The following is a 15,447-nucleotide window of genomic DNA, read 5'->3' as shown; positions in this document are numbered from 1 at the left end:
GTTGGCACCGGAGTGTGTGGAAACACTTGCGGGCTGCCCCCTGCACACCCTCAGGTGTCGACAAGCATGAGAAAATCTGCTGATGCTGGAGATCCAAAGCTACACACACAAATGCTGGAAGAACTCAGCAGGCCAGGCAGCATCTATGGAAAGGAGTAAACAGTCGACATTTTGGGCTGAGCCCCTCAAGGTAAGTTAAGAATGCAGCCCAGCATATGCAGAGACAGGAATTTAAAAGAAAGGCCATAAACAGAAGAATTCAGAGTTCATAAAGAGTGAGGACTTGGTGATAATAATCATTTTAAAAAATCAGAAATAGCCAGCTACATCAGAAAAATTGATACATTTGATTACACAACAGATAAATGGATTTTATATACTGAGCAAATTGAGCAGTATTTTGAAGCAGATGAAAAGCAAGTATCAATTTGCAGAGTACATTGGGTTTCAAGGCATACAGTTTGCTTTGAAGTTTGACTGCTCCAACGAAATCAGCAAATATGAGCTTTGCTGCGATTGTAAAGGTATTGCAACCATCATTAATTGCAGAACACTTTAGGTTTCAAAATCAGAATAAAAAAAAAGTGGATTCCATTTCAGCATATGTGGCTGAATTGGAGAGATTATCTGAGCATTGTCAGTTTGGCATTGGGTTTAATGATATTCAATAACAAGCTTAATAATGACAGATTGTTTAGTTTGTGGAACCTTACAAGAAAGCATTCAAAAATGGCTTCTAATGGAAACGGGTCTTACATTTAAAAGAGCAATTGAAATCACTGTTTCAATAGAAATCGCAAAGGTGCAATTGAGTTGCAGTCAGGAATGAAAGTGAATGAGAACAAGATTGCAACATCCAAACAGTAACTGAACTGGCTGAATAAGTTGTGTTATGATTGTGACAGGGGCTCACATACACCAATCAAATGCAGATCTTGATGCACCATCAATAACTCTCGGAGACTGGAAGTGAACGTTAGGCTTTTATTACCAGCAAAAGGGAGCATGACGTCTCGGAGAGTGAGGGAGGAGCAGTGCCCCAATTACCTTTATACAGGGGTCTGTGGGAGGAGCCACAGGAGCAGTCAGCAGAGGGGCGTGTCCAGACAGGTATACATAGTTTACCACAGATTTAAAAGTAATTCTGCCAGAAAATGCAACAAAGTTGGTCACATAGAAAGAGGACGCCAAGCAAGCAAAAATAAATGGTTTACACAGAGCAAAGAATAAAGTCAAGTTGTAGCTTCAAAAAGAGCACTAATCTGCACTCTGTTGATGTCAAATCCTATAATGATAAGAGTGACACAGGACTGTGTAGGCTTGAGGTTTACAGCATGAAAATTAACAATAGACAAGCAATATGGCTTATACCAGAAGTGAACAGCAAATTAATTAAAATGGACAGACACTAGCTCGGCTGTTTCAGTCATTTCACAAAATGAGTTTGAATTTCATTTCAAAGATACCAAACTGAAGCCTGCAGATATCCAACTAAGAACTTATACTATAGAAAAGTTAACTTCTGACATTTGTAACTGTGAAGTACAACAACCAGCACATTGAGTTTGTAAAGGTAGTGCAACCATCATTGAGTGCATTGAGTAGTAAAGACAGAAGAACAAGCATTGTAGGGGCGTGATTAACTGAGACAACCACGACTTGATTGGAGATCCATCCACAGTTTGTATGCTCCATCCCTTGCAATGAAGCCAAATAAAAGCAAATTAAGAATGCTATTGGATGATGCCAACTTTCTCCATGCTGAACACAATGAAACTCTGCCCAAATGAAGACAAATAAGTGTTTGTGCCAAACTCTGTGACTCTGGTTGGGAAGTATACTGGACCGAGGTAGAACCATTCAGCTCAGAGAAATCATGAAAGGGACGAAAGCAGTGGTCAGACTGCTACAGTTTTTATCAGCAACATATCAGAGAAAGCTTCTGATATGTCATAGGTGTCAAACTCAAGGCCCACGGGCCATATCCGGCCCGGCGTACAATTATATCCGGCCCACGAGATCATTTTAGATGGATCTATTATTTTAATTATTAATGGCCCGGCGATATGAAGCCTATGATTGTAAGTTAATACCAATCATAAAAATAATGCTTGCTCAGCAGTCTTCTTCATAAGAAACAGAATTTGTGAAGTGAAACACTTTGTAGTTATAGCAGAGACTGAGACACATGAGAACAGGCTGAAAAAACGGAGGCAACGAAAGCTGCGTTTGCACGTGCCCGACTGATCCGGCCCGCATGCAGCTGCATTTTGCCCAATCCGACCCGTGACCTAAAATGAGTTTGACACCCCTGTGATATGTTAATCAGGCAGTTACTTGTGAAATGCAGCTTGGTTTTAAACTGGAAGAGAGTTCAAGGGGCTTCAGGAAAGTTGAAATCATTTGACTTTTCTGAGTATAAAGAACCAGAATATACTCTGCATGCATTAAGGATATTGTATGAAGTTCAACTGGGAGACAAAAAGCTCCTTGTAAAAGCTGATGCAAAGACCAGAGCCCAGCTGGATGAATGGAAGGCCAAAAAGAAAAAAGTCAATGGAGATGTGAAAACAGTGGATATGTCAGATGTTATTGTGGATCAGGAAACCAAGAGGGGAGAACTGAACATAAAGGAAGGACTAATAAGAAAATAGAGGGAGGAGATGGAGAAAAGAATATAAACGGGAAAGAGAATTGTGTGAAAGAAGAAAGAACATGTAAAAGAGAAAGAAAGGGATCGAAGTAGATCCTGAGAGAGAACAGGAAAAGAAAGGTTTCCAGAGCTGTCAGTAGCACTTTCTACAGTCTTCGAGTCATCTCCTACAACCACCACCCCAGAACTTGAGATTGCTTTCACAGCAAGAAGGGTCACTGGCCAAGCAGAGGGATCTTGTTTGCTGGGAAAGACATTTATCTAAAAGAGTAAGGAGACAGTACACTGTTAAAGCAAGGGGCTTAACATTGTTGCTAAGCTGAGAGATCATGAGATCCAAGTTCATTGCTCCTTGGAAGTGGCTGCACAGGTCAATAAGGTCATTAAGAAGGCTTGTGGAATGCTTGCTCTTATTAGTCAAGTCACTGAGTTCAAAAGTCAAGAGGATATGTTGCTGTCTTATAAAACTCTGGTTTGGCTACAACTGGAGTATTGCATCCAGTTCTGGTTGCTCCACTATAGAAAGATTGCTGAGGCTTTGGAGGGGTTGCAGAAGGGATTCCCCGGATGCTGCCTGGTTTAGAGGGCATTATCTATCCCGAGAGGCTGAATAAACTTGGGTTGCTTTCTCTGGAGCGTCGGAGGTTGGGGGGAGATCTTAAAGAGGTTTATAAGATTATGACAGGCACAGATAGATTGGACAGAAAGTACCTGTTTCCTAGGGCAGAAATGTCTAATACCAGAGGGCGTGCATTGAAGTTGAGAGGGGATAGGTTCAAGGAAGATGTGAGGGGTAAGTTTTTTACTCAGAGAGTGGTGGATGCCTGGAATAAGCTGCCTGATATGGTGGTAGAGGCAAAAACATTGGAGGCTTTTAAGAGACGTTGGATAGGCACATGGATGTGAGGAAGATGGAGGGATATGGGCATGGTGTAGGTAGGAAGGATTAGTGTTTGAGTATTTTTTGGTTTGCTTTTTAGCTGGCACAACATTGAGGGCCGAATGGCCTGCTCCTGTGCTGTTCCTAAAAGTAAATTTGAAATTAGACTTTCAATTCGGACTTCTGTCTCATCCTTTAAATTAGTTTATTGTTTTGAAGTTAGGAAACCTATCAATTACATCTCCTTCTCACCATTTCCAATTTCATATGCTTTTCCCTACACAATAGGAAGGAGCTAGTTGTACAGAGGAAGTTCACAAAGATTCTGCGGGATTGGAGAACTTTGGTTCTGGGAGGAGACTGGATGGGCTGCGTTTGTTTTCCCTGGAGCGAAGGAGGCTAACACTTGACGTGACTAAACTATATCAGATGATGTGAGGCATAGTTTGGGTAGAGAGTCAAAACGTTTTACCCAATATAGGGGATATAATAAGCAGCAAGGTATGGTTTAAGGTGAGAGTAAGGAGTTTAAAAGGGGACTTGAAACTAAGTATTTTTAACCATAGTGATTAATATCTAGAATGTGCTGCCACAAGTGGAGGACTAAAATATAATTGCTATGTCTAAAAGACACTTAGATGCACACCTAACTAGGCAAGGCGTGAAGGATACTGTTCTCATGAAGGCAAATCGGATTAGTACAATTATGCAAAAAGATTGGCATGGATAAGTGGAGCAAAGAGTCCATTTTGTGCTAGACATCTTCAGGACATTCAATTCATTTTAAATCCTGGTAATGTCACAACAGTAGAGAGTGGTTTGTCCCATGAATCCTCAGTGAACGAGGGGGACATGACTATGCTGCATTAAACTGTCACCTCTACATATGCCTGTTTCTGGGGCTTGGCTTTCCACTTTGTTTGCTCCTTAAGCTTGTCTTCATCATACCGTTGCTGCCATTATTCTATCTCATGCATCTATCGTCGATGCACATTAAATGACTCTGAGTTAAGCTGCGCTTGAATTAGAATTGTTCTCTTTCTTTTCAAATGTCACCATGGTTTATCTCCTCTTATGTTATATCATCCACTCTGCAATCCTTGAAGATCTTTGCACTCTCCATGATGTACTGCTGAGGTTTTATAAGGAGTTGCTAAAACTGCATTTGGGATATTGTGGACAATTTGTGGCCCTGTCTCTATGGAAAGTTATGCTTTACTTTCAGGTGGTCCAAAAGAGTTTTACAAGAGTGATCTTGGGAAATAAAGTCTTAATGTATGAGGAGCATTAGGGTTGTGCTCAGTGGAGCTCAGAAGAATGAGAGGACATCTCACAGGAACTTACTGAACACTGAAAGGCCTGGATTGACTGGATAGGGAAAGGATGGTTCCATTAGTAGGAAAGTCTAGGATCAAAGAGTACAGCTTGAGAATAAAGTGACATCCCTTTACAGCAGTAATGAGGAGGTCCTGAAGAAGGGTCTCAGCTGGAAACTTTGATTGTTTATTTCCATAGATGCTGCCTGGCCTGCCGAGTACCTCCAGCATTTTGTGTGTGTGTTGCTTTAGATTCCCAGCATCTACGGACTGCCTTCTGTTTATGATGAGGAGGAACTGCAGCCAGGAGGTGGTGGATCTGTGGAATTCATTGTGAGAGAGTGCAATGAAGGCTAGGTTTCTATATCTATTTAAAACAGAGATTGAGAGGTTCTTGATTGATTGGGGGTGGGGTTAAGGATTATAGGGACAAGGCAGGAACAGGGTTGAAAAAAATCAGCTGCAATTGAACAGTGGAGGATATTAATAGGCTGATTGGCCCCAGTTCTGCTCCTACAACCAGTGCTCTTACGGTCATCTGTTGATGGCCTTTTACACAACCTTAATTTGCATTGCACCATTATTGTCAGCCATTCTTTCAAAACCTGAGACACCAAGCACAACCTTTCCTCCCTATCTCTTCAATGATCAAATTATCTCTGTTCTCTGACAGTTCTCAGGTGGAAAATATGAAGACTCTCAGTAAGTGCTAAGTACAGAAAGTTCACTGTATAAATACAGGTTGTCATAGTATACTAGTAGACATCACCACCTTGCTGTGCCTGGGAATGTATCCTGTCAAATAATTCCTACCAAATGCTCTAGGTTGTGATGTGACAGTTCAAACCTGTCACTGTAAATTAGGCTTAAAATAGATAGCACACACCCATCAAAATTACAGAGACACTTGAAATTCTTAGGAGTCCAAGCATAGCTGAAGTGATATTTTACATAGTTGGAAATAACATGACACTGAGCCCAGCATGCAAACTGGTGTGACAACTGAATCCTTCAGCTATAACAAAGGGTGAGGCATGGCATTTTCACTTATCAACCTGTCTTTAAATTGAAAGGGAAGAAATTTCACATTGAAATACAGAAAGCAAGAGTTGCAAGACATACTTTGAAACATTCTACTTCTCCAACACTTGCAGGAGAAGAGGGCTAACCAATATAACGTTGCTGACTGTCTTTCATTTCTGGAAGTGCTTTTCAGTGATTTTCAAAAAGAAAGCACTCCTGCTTCATCTTAACCAGGTGGGCAATAGAACTGTACAATAGGAGCAACACAGAAGCTGAATCTCTGAGCAAAAAAATGCAGAAAATGTTAAAAAAAATGCAATAGGTCAGGAAGTATCAGTGGAAAAGGTAACTGTTAGCATAACTGGTTGGTAGACCCTTTATCAGCGTTCTGATGAAGCGTCTGAAACATTAACTGTTTCTCTTTCGGCTGATGCTGCAGTCTGGTGTGGCTTTGCAACTACATATCAATTAAATAAAAGCATGCATGCAGAAGATAGATTTAACTGGTGTATTTACAGTGGAGAGAGAGAAATGCACATGCGTAGACAACAGTCCCTACATAGTGCTAAGTGGAGTCATTGCTCTAAAAGAAATAGATCCATGCATTACACTTCTTTCCCCTTTAAATACTATAACATAAAACTAAGTATGTACCAAACATTCAATTTCAATTTCACAAACTATATTCCAAATAAACATGCTTTCACAATATTAGTCCATAACTAACTTCACAATGCTAAATATTCAGTCTTTTGGATGGCACTCTATTTCTTTCAGGGTAGTGCCTCTGGAACTGGTAACATCAGGTTTGGCAGGTATCTTATCAAATTTAACGTTCTCGGTTTCCGGTGTCATTTTGCTGTCAGTGACATAGTCATCACTGAGAGGTAAGTCTGTGACTGTAATGTGTCCTTCTTGTTGGATGCAATCGACTCAGGTGTGTTCTTTGGTTGAGCATGTGGTATCTGGTCCTCATGATGTCTCCATGTATGATCTCCAAAATCCACTGTGTACATCAGTGGTCCTATTCTTGTAGCTATCCTCCCAGGTATCCACTTGTGTTCTCAGTAATCCTGTGCCAAGGCTTCCTTTCCAATCTTGAAGCTCCTTGCTGATTCACTTGGCAACTAGATGAACTGTTTATTCTTCACCCCCCCCTCCATAGATCTGGCTTCAGGAGCTCTATGCAAGATCTCAGATACCTGTTCACAAACAGCTTTGCAGGTGTTTGATATGTTGTCATGTGAACAGAGTTCTGATACACAAAAAGGAAATAGTCCAACTCGTGCTGTAGAGAAATGTCCTCCTTGTCGATAGATTCAGTGGACTTCTAGAAGGTTTGGGTAAACCTTTCAGATAACTCATTCATTGCTGGGTGGTAAGGAGCTGACTTGAAATGTCTGAACTCCTCTGACATGTATTGTGGTCCATTGTCACTCACAATTTCTTCATGTAAGCCATTGCTGGCGAAGATTGTCCTTGGAGCAGAAACAGTCTTTGCTGATGTGGTTGACGTCATTGGTATAACCTCTGGCCACGTCAAATGAGCATCCACAGCATTCAGAAACACAGAGTCCATGAATGACCCAATAAAGTCAATATGTATTCTTTGGCATGGTGACAATGGCCACTCCCACTAGTATAACAGAGCCTATAGGGGTGCATTTTGAATTTTTTGGCATCTGGAACAGCTTTTGGCCAATCTTCATCTGCTTATCTATTCCCAGCCACATAGGTCCAGGCAAGCCTCCTCATCTTGACTGTACCCAGGAGTCCTTCATGCAGATCTTCTAACACTCTGGTGTGCAGTTTAGAGGGAACCACAACACAAAATTCACTCATCAGCGTTCTTTGACATACCAACAGTTGGTTTCATCTCATTGAGAACTTTAGAAACATAGGGTAACCATGAACTGGCCATCCTTGTGTGGTGACTTCATAGACATTTGACAAAGTTGGGTCATTCCTTCTATCTCTTTGTGTTTCTGAACTTGTAACCAGCAACTGGTCCACCAATGCGGTGTGGAACACCTCAGCTTGGGTCACAGAATGAACATGTTTCTTCTTCAGTTGCTCACAGTGGAAGACGTGACAAACCATCAGTGTAGCTATGGTGTTTGGTGTTTGGTAGCCTTGAACTCTGTGTCATAAGAGTGGGCTCCAAGGAACAGTGCCCAACACTGTAACCAGGTAGCAAACATCACTGGAATTCCCTTCCTTGGATTGAAAATGTACACAAGGGGCTGGTGATCTGTCTCTAGCGTAAACTTCTGACTGTAGGCTAGTGGTGGAACTTCTTAATTCCCCATACTAGACTAAGGGCCTCTTGAAAAACTCTTGAAGAATTCACACTTCTCTCTCTTTGCAGACAGACTATACTCACTCAGCTTGGTATGCATTTTATCAAGGTTCTGGAGCTGCTCTTCATCATTCTTGCCAGTCATGATGATGTCATCAAGGTAACATTATTTTCCTGGGATATCTTGGAGCACTTGATCCACTGCTCTTTGTTATGTTGCTGGAGCTGACGCAACACCAAAGAAGAGCCAATTATATTGGGACAATCCTTGAGAATGTTGATTGTGAGCAACTTCCTGCTTGACTCCTCAATCTTCATTTGCAGATAGGCTTGTGACAAGTCAATCTTTGAAGACTTCTTTCCACCTGCCAAAGGTGCAAAAAGTATCATTTATTTGTGCCAGAGGATATTGCACAGTGCATAGCTTCGGGTTGATGCTCACCTTGAAATCCCCACATATGTGAATGGCTCCAGCCCTCCCTTTCTTGATCACTGGGACAATGAGCATGGCCCAACTGCTCCATTCTTCCTTAGAAAGAATTCGAGATGCCTTCAAGCTTTGAAGTTCAGCATTCACTTTAGGACGTAGTGCTTTGGTGTTGCTACTTCATTCAATTCAATTCTGGCTTTAATGCCTTTGAGTTTACCGATCCCCTTCTCAAGCACCTCTTCATTAGCATTAGGCATTTGTTCCAGTCTCTGGTTAGTGCTACCATTTCGACTGAAGTTGCTTGTTGATGCTACGTTGAGAGCTTTTATTGAGTACCAGTCTAGTTGGATTTTTCTCGTTCACTCATGTCCAAAAAGTGCTAGCCCTCCAATTTTCAACACATAAACCTCTACCTGCTGTGTTTGGCCTCCATACATCACATTCATTTTCACTTTGTCTTTGGGAGACACATTTTCACCTGTGTAGTTCTTTAGCATCACTGAGGTCTTCTCTAACAGTATCTTAGAGAACTGTCTATTGTGGTCAGCCTCTGAAATTATGGACAAAGCTGACCCTATATCCAGCTCCATTTTCAGTTTTACACCAGACTCATCCATTGTAATCCTTATCATTTTGACTTCTGCTTCAGTAATACTATGGAGTCCTAGGCATGACTGCTCACCCTTGTCAGACTCTGTGTTACCTGATTCTATTTCATATTCAGCCACTTAAATGTTTGAAACTGTTTTCTCACTATGGTTCCCCTCTTTGGTTGGACGTTTTATTGACCTTGTCTATGACACTTTCTGCAAATCTTTTCTTTGAACCAAGTGTCATTTGCATCATGGGAGGATTTGCCACATCGATGACATTTTTGGCTTTTTGCACCATTCAGGGACATTTTGTGCATTTCACATTCTAATCACTTGTTCTGTAGTTCTGCTGCATCCTTTGCTGCAGTCTCTAACAGTATTGCAATGGTCAACGCCTGTTCGGTTTCCTTTTGACAGCAGCCTCTTTTGAGCGCTTTGACTATGCATGCCACATGCAAGCCTATCCCTTAATGCATCAGAAAGTCCATCTCTAAAGTCACAACACTGAAAGGTTTGTGAGGTTTTATTCAGAAATGCTTTCATCCTTTTACTGGTCCCTTTTGTAAAATCTAAATCTATCAGCTATTACCAACAGTTTAGGGCTCACAAGAGACTGTATGCTCTTGCACCCATTACGCTCAGAAGCTTGGGGTCTTTCTTTTCCTCGTCCCCATTGTTCATGTTACTATACTGTTCCACCCTCTCGATATACGACTCCCAGCCTTCATTAGCACTATGGAATTCATCAGCTTTCTCAGCTAAAGTCATCACCGCATTATTTTCACTTTAACTTTGCTAGTTGGACACTTCACAGTGTACTATGCAGGTACTCACATGTGTCAAGTGTGCAAAAATAGCATATAACCAATAACCATATAACAATCACAGCACGGAAACAGGCCATCTCAGCCCTCCTAGTCCGTGCCGAACTCTTAATCTCACCTAGTCCCACCTACCCGCACTCAGCCCATAACCCTCCACTCCTTTCCTGTCCATATACCTATCCAATTTTACCTTAAATGACACAACTGAACTGGCCTCTACTACTTCTACAGGAAGTTCATTCCACACAGCTATCACTCTCTGAGTAAAGAAATACCCCCTCGTGTTTCCCTTAAACTTCTGCCCCCTAACTCTCAAATCATGTCCTCTCGTTTGAATCTCCCCTACTCTCAATGGAAACAGCCTATTCACGTCAACTCTATCTATCCCTCTCAAAATTTTAAATACCTCGATCAAATCCCCCCTCAACCTTCTACGCTCCAATGAATAGAGACCTAACTTGTTCAACCTTTCTCTGTAACTTAAGTGCTGAAACCCAGGTAACATCCTAGTAAATCGTCTCTGCATTCTCTCTAATTTATTGATATCTTTCCTATAATTCGGTGACCAGAACTGCACACAATATTCTAAATTTGGCCTTACCAATGCCTTGTACAATTTTAACATTACATCCCAACTTCTGTACTCAATGCTCTGATTTATAAAGGCCAGCGTTCCAAAAGCTTTCTTCACCATCCTATCTACATGAGACTCCACCTTCAGGGAACTATGCACTGTTATTCCTAGATCTCTCTGTTCCACTGCATCCCTCAATGCCCTACCATTTACCCTGTATGTTCTATTTGGATTATTCCTGCCAAAATGTAGAACCTCACACTTCTCAGCATTAAACTCCATCTGCCAACTTTCAGCCCATTCTTCTAACCGGCATAAATCTCCCTGCAAGCTTTGAAAACCCACCTCATCATCCACAACACCTCCTACCTTAGTATCATCGGCATACTTACTAATCCAATTTACCACCCCATCATCCAGATCATTTATGTATATTACAAACAACATTGGGCCCAAAACAGATCCCTGAGGCACCCCGCTAGTCACCGGCCTCCATCCCGATAAACAATTATCCACCACTACTCTCTGGCATCTCCCATCTAGCCACTGTTGAATCCATTTTATTACTCCAGCATTAATACCTAACAACTGAACCTTCTTAACTAACCTTCCATGTGGAACTTTGTCAAAGGCTTTGCTGAAGTCCATATAGACTACATCCACTGCCTTACCCTCATCAACATTCCTCGTAACTTCTTCAAAAAATTCAATAAGGTTTGTCAAACATGACCTTCGACGCACAAATCCATGCTGACTACTCCTAATCAGATCCTGTCTATCCAGATAATTATTAATACTATCTCTAAAAATACTTTCCATTAATTTACCCACCACTGATGTCAAACTGACAGATCTATAATTGCTAGGCTTACTTCTAGAACCCTTTTTAAACAATGGAACCACATGAGCAATACGCCAATCCTCCAGCACAATCCCCGTTTCTAATGACATCTTAAATATCTCCATCAGAGCTCCTGCTATCTCTACACAAACTTCCCTCAAGGTCCTGGGGAATATCCTATCAGGACTCGGAGATATATCCACCTTTAAATTTCTTAAAAGCGCCAGTACTTCCACCTCTTTAATTGTCATGATCGAGCATATTAATGCATGGCTGAAAGACTGGTGTAGGGGGCAGGGCTCCAGCTTCCTGGATCATTAGGGCTCTTTCTGGGGGAGTTACAACCTGTACAAAAAGGATAGGTTGTACCTGAACCCAAAGGGGTCCAGTATTCGATTAGGCAGGTTTAATAGAGCTGTTAGGGAGGGTTTACACTGATTTGGCAGGAGAATCAGAGTGATAGGGCTGAGGAAGGGGGATACAGAAATAGTTCAAAGATAATGTGCAACAGAGACGATAGAAAGGATAGGCAGGAGATGAGGCTTAATCACAGCCAATGGCAGGAGTTACAGGGCAATAGAGCCATAGTGCAGTTAAAACAGAAAGCAACAAATACTGGACTGAAAGTGTTGTATTTGAATACATGCAGCTCAAGGAATAAAATGGATGATCTTGAAATTCAGCAACAGATTGGCAAATATGACATTGTGGCCGTCTCTGAAACTTGGCTAAAGGATGGCGGCCATTGGGAGCTGAATGTCCAAGGGTATACGGTATATTGGAAAGATAAGTAGTAGGCAGAGGGGGTGGTGTGGCTCTGTGTATAAGAAATAATTTTAAATCATTAGAAAGGGATGACATTGGATCAGAAAGTGTAGAGTCTCTATGGGTTGAATTAAGAAACAGCAAGGGTAAAAGGACCTTAATGGCAGTTGCTTAAAGGCCTCCAACAGCAACTGGGATGTGGATTGTAAGTTACAGCAGGAGATAGAAAAGGCATGTCAGAAGGGCAATGTCATGATAATCGTTGGGGATTTTAACATGAAAATGGATTGGAAAAACCAAGCCAGTACTGGACCTCGAGAGAGTATTTGTAGAATGTCTAAGGGATGGCTTTTTAGAACAGCTTGTTGTGGCTGCATCACTGGGGGCGCTATCGCACAGGACCGAAAGAAGCTGCAAAGGATTGTAAATCTAGTCAGCTCCATCTTGGGTACGAGCCAACAAAGTACCCAGCACATCTTCAGGGAGTGGTGTCTCAGAAAGGCAGTGTCCATTATTAAGGACCTCCAACACACAGGGCATGCACTTTTTTCTCTGTTACCATCAGGTAGGAGGTACAGAAACCTGAAGGCACACACTCTGCAATTCAGGAACAACTTCTTCCCCTCTGCCATCCAATTCCTAAGTGGACATTGAACACTTGGTCACACCCCTCTCTTTTTTTTTAATATATAGTATTTCTGTTTTTTGCATGTATTCTAAATCTATTCAATGTACTTATACTGTAATTGATTTATTTGTTTATTTATTCTTATTTTTTCTCTCTTCTAGATTATGTATTGCATTGAACTGCTGCTGCTAAGTTAACACATTTCACGTCACATGCTGATAATAATAAACCCAATTCTTGCCCACTAGGGGATCGGCTGTGCTGGATTGGATGTTGTGCAATGATCCACAGGTGATAAGAGAGCTTAAGGTTAAGAAGCCCTTAGGGAACCGTGATCACAATATGATTGAGTTCACTTGGAAATTTGAGAAGTAGAAACTAAATTGCAATGTTTTGGTATTTCAGTGGAATAAAAGAAATTACAATGGCATGAGAGGGGAACCGGCCGAAGTTGACCAGAAAGGGACATTTGCAGGGAGAACAGCAGAGCAGCAATGGCTGGGGTTTCTGCGAAAAATGAGCAAAGTGCAAGACAGATGTACTCCAAATAAGAAGAAATTTTTGAATGGAAGTACTACCATGGCTAACAAGCGAAGTCAGAGCCAAAATAAAAGCAAAAGAGAAGGCATACAAGCAAGCCAAAACCAGTGGGAAGATAGAGGATTGGGAAGCTTTTAAAAACTTGCAGGAGGAAACTAAGAAGGTCATTAGGAAGGAAGAGACAATATATGAAAGGAAACTGGTGACTAATATCAAAGAAGATACTAAAAGCTTTTTTTAAGTATATAAAGGGTAAAAGAGTATTGAGGATAGATATAGAACCAATAGAAAATGACACTAGAGATATTGTAATGAGAGACACAGAGATGGCAGAGGAAATGAATGTATATTTTGCATCAGTTTTCACAGTGGAAGACGTCTGCAGTATACCGGACATTCGGGAGTGTCAGGGAAGTGAAGTTTGTGCAGTGAAAATTATGACTGAGAAGGTGCTCAGGAAGCTTAATGGTCTGAAGGTGGATAAATCTCCTGGACCTGATAGAATGTACCTTCAGGTTCTGAAGAAAGTAGCTGGAGAGATTGTGAAGGCATTAACAATGATCTTTCAAGAATCAATCGATTCTGGCATTTTACCGGATGACTGGAAAATTGCAAATGTTACTTTGCTATTTAAGAAGGGTGGGAGGCAGCTGAAAGGAAACTATAGACCAGTTAGTCTGACATCAGTGGTTGGGACGTTGTTGGAATAGAATGTTAGGGATAAGATTACGGAATACCTGAAAGTACATGACAAGATAGGCCAAAGTCAGCATGGTGTACTTAAAGGAAAATCCTGCCTGACTAAACTACTGCAAATTTTTGAGAAAATTACAAGCAGGGTAGACAAAGGAGATGCGGTGGATGTGGTGTACTTGGGTTTTCAGAAGGCCTTTGACAAGGTGTTGCCCATGAGGCTGCTTAGCAAGATAAGAGCCCATGGAATTACAGGGAAGTTACTAGCATGGGTGGAGCATTGTCTGATCGGTAGAAAACAAAGAGTGAGAATAAACGGATCCTATTCTGGCTGCCTGCCTGTTACCAGTGGAGTTCCACAGGGGTTGGTGTTGGGCCGCTGCTTTGTATGATGTATGTCAATGATTTGGACTATGGGATTGATGGATTTATGGCTAAATTTGATGATGATACAATGATTAGTGGAGGAGCAGGTAGTGTTGAGGAAACAGAGACCCTGCAGAGAGACTTAAATAGTTTAGGGGAATGAGCAAGAAAGTGGAAAAATGAAATACAATGTTGGAAAGTGTATGGTCATGCACTTTGGTTGAAGAAATAAATGGGCAAACTATTATTTATATGGGGAGAAAAATCAAAATGCAGAGATGCAAAGGGACTTGGGAGTCCTTGTACAAGATACCCTGAAGGTTAACCTCCAGGTTGAGTTGGTGGTGAAAAAGACGAATGCAGTGCTGGCATTCATTTCTAGAGGTATAGAATATGAGAGCAGGGATGTGATGTTGAGGCTCTGTAAGGCACTCGTGAGACCAAACTTGGAGTACTGTGTGCAGTTTTGGGCTCCTTATTTTAGAAAGGATATACTGACATTGGACAGAGTTCAGAGAAGATTCATGAGAATGATTCCAGGAATGAAAGGATTACCATATGAGGAATGTCTGACAGCTCTTTGGCTGTATTCCCTAGAGTTCAGGAGAATGAGGGGAGATCTCATTGAAACACTCCAAATATTAAAAGGCCTGAACAGATTAGATATGGCAAAGTTATTTCCCATGGTAGAGGAGTCTAGGACAAGAGGGCATGACTTCAGAATTGAAAGGTGTCCATTTAGAACAGAGATGCGGAGAAATTAGTCAGAGAGTGGTAAATTTGTGGAATTTTTTGACACAAGTGGCTGTGGAGGCCAAGCCATTGGGTGCATTTAAGGCAGAGATAAATAGGTTCTTGATTAGCCAAGGCATCAAAGGGTATGTGGGGGAAGGCAAGGGAGGGAATAACTGGAAGAATTGAATCAGCGCAAGATTGAATGGCGGAGCAGACTTGATGGGTCGAATGGCATGCTTCTGCTCCTATACCTTATGGTCTTATGGTCCCTTTATTAGGTCTGTGAC

This window comes from Hypanus sabinus, chromosome 6, assembly GCF_030144855.1.
Source record: "Hypanus sabinus isolate sHypSab1 chromosome 6, sHypSab1.hap1, whole genome shotgun sequence".
Taxonomy (NCBI): domain Eukaryota; kingdom Metazoa; phylum Chordata; class Chondrichthyes; order Myliobatiformes; family Dasyatidae; genus Hypanus; species Hypanus sabinus.
Note: the sequence above shows the minus strand (reverse complement) of the source record.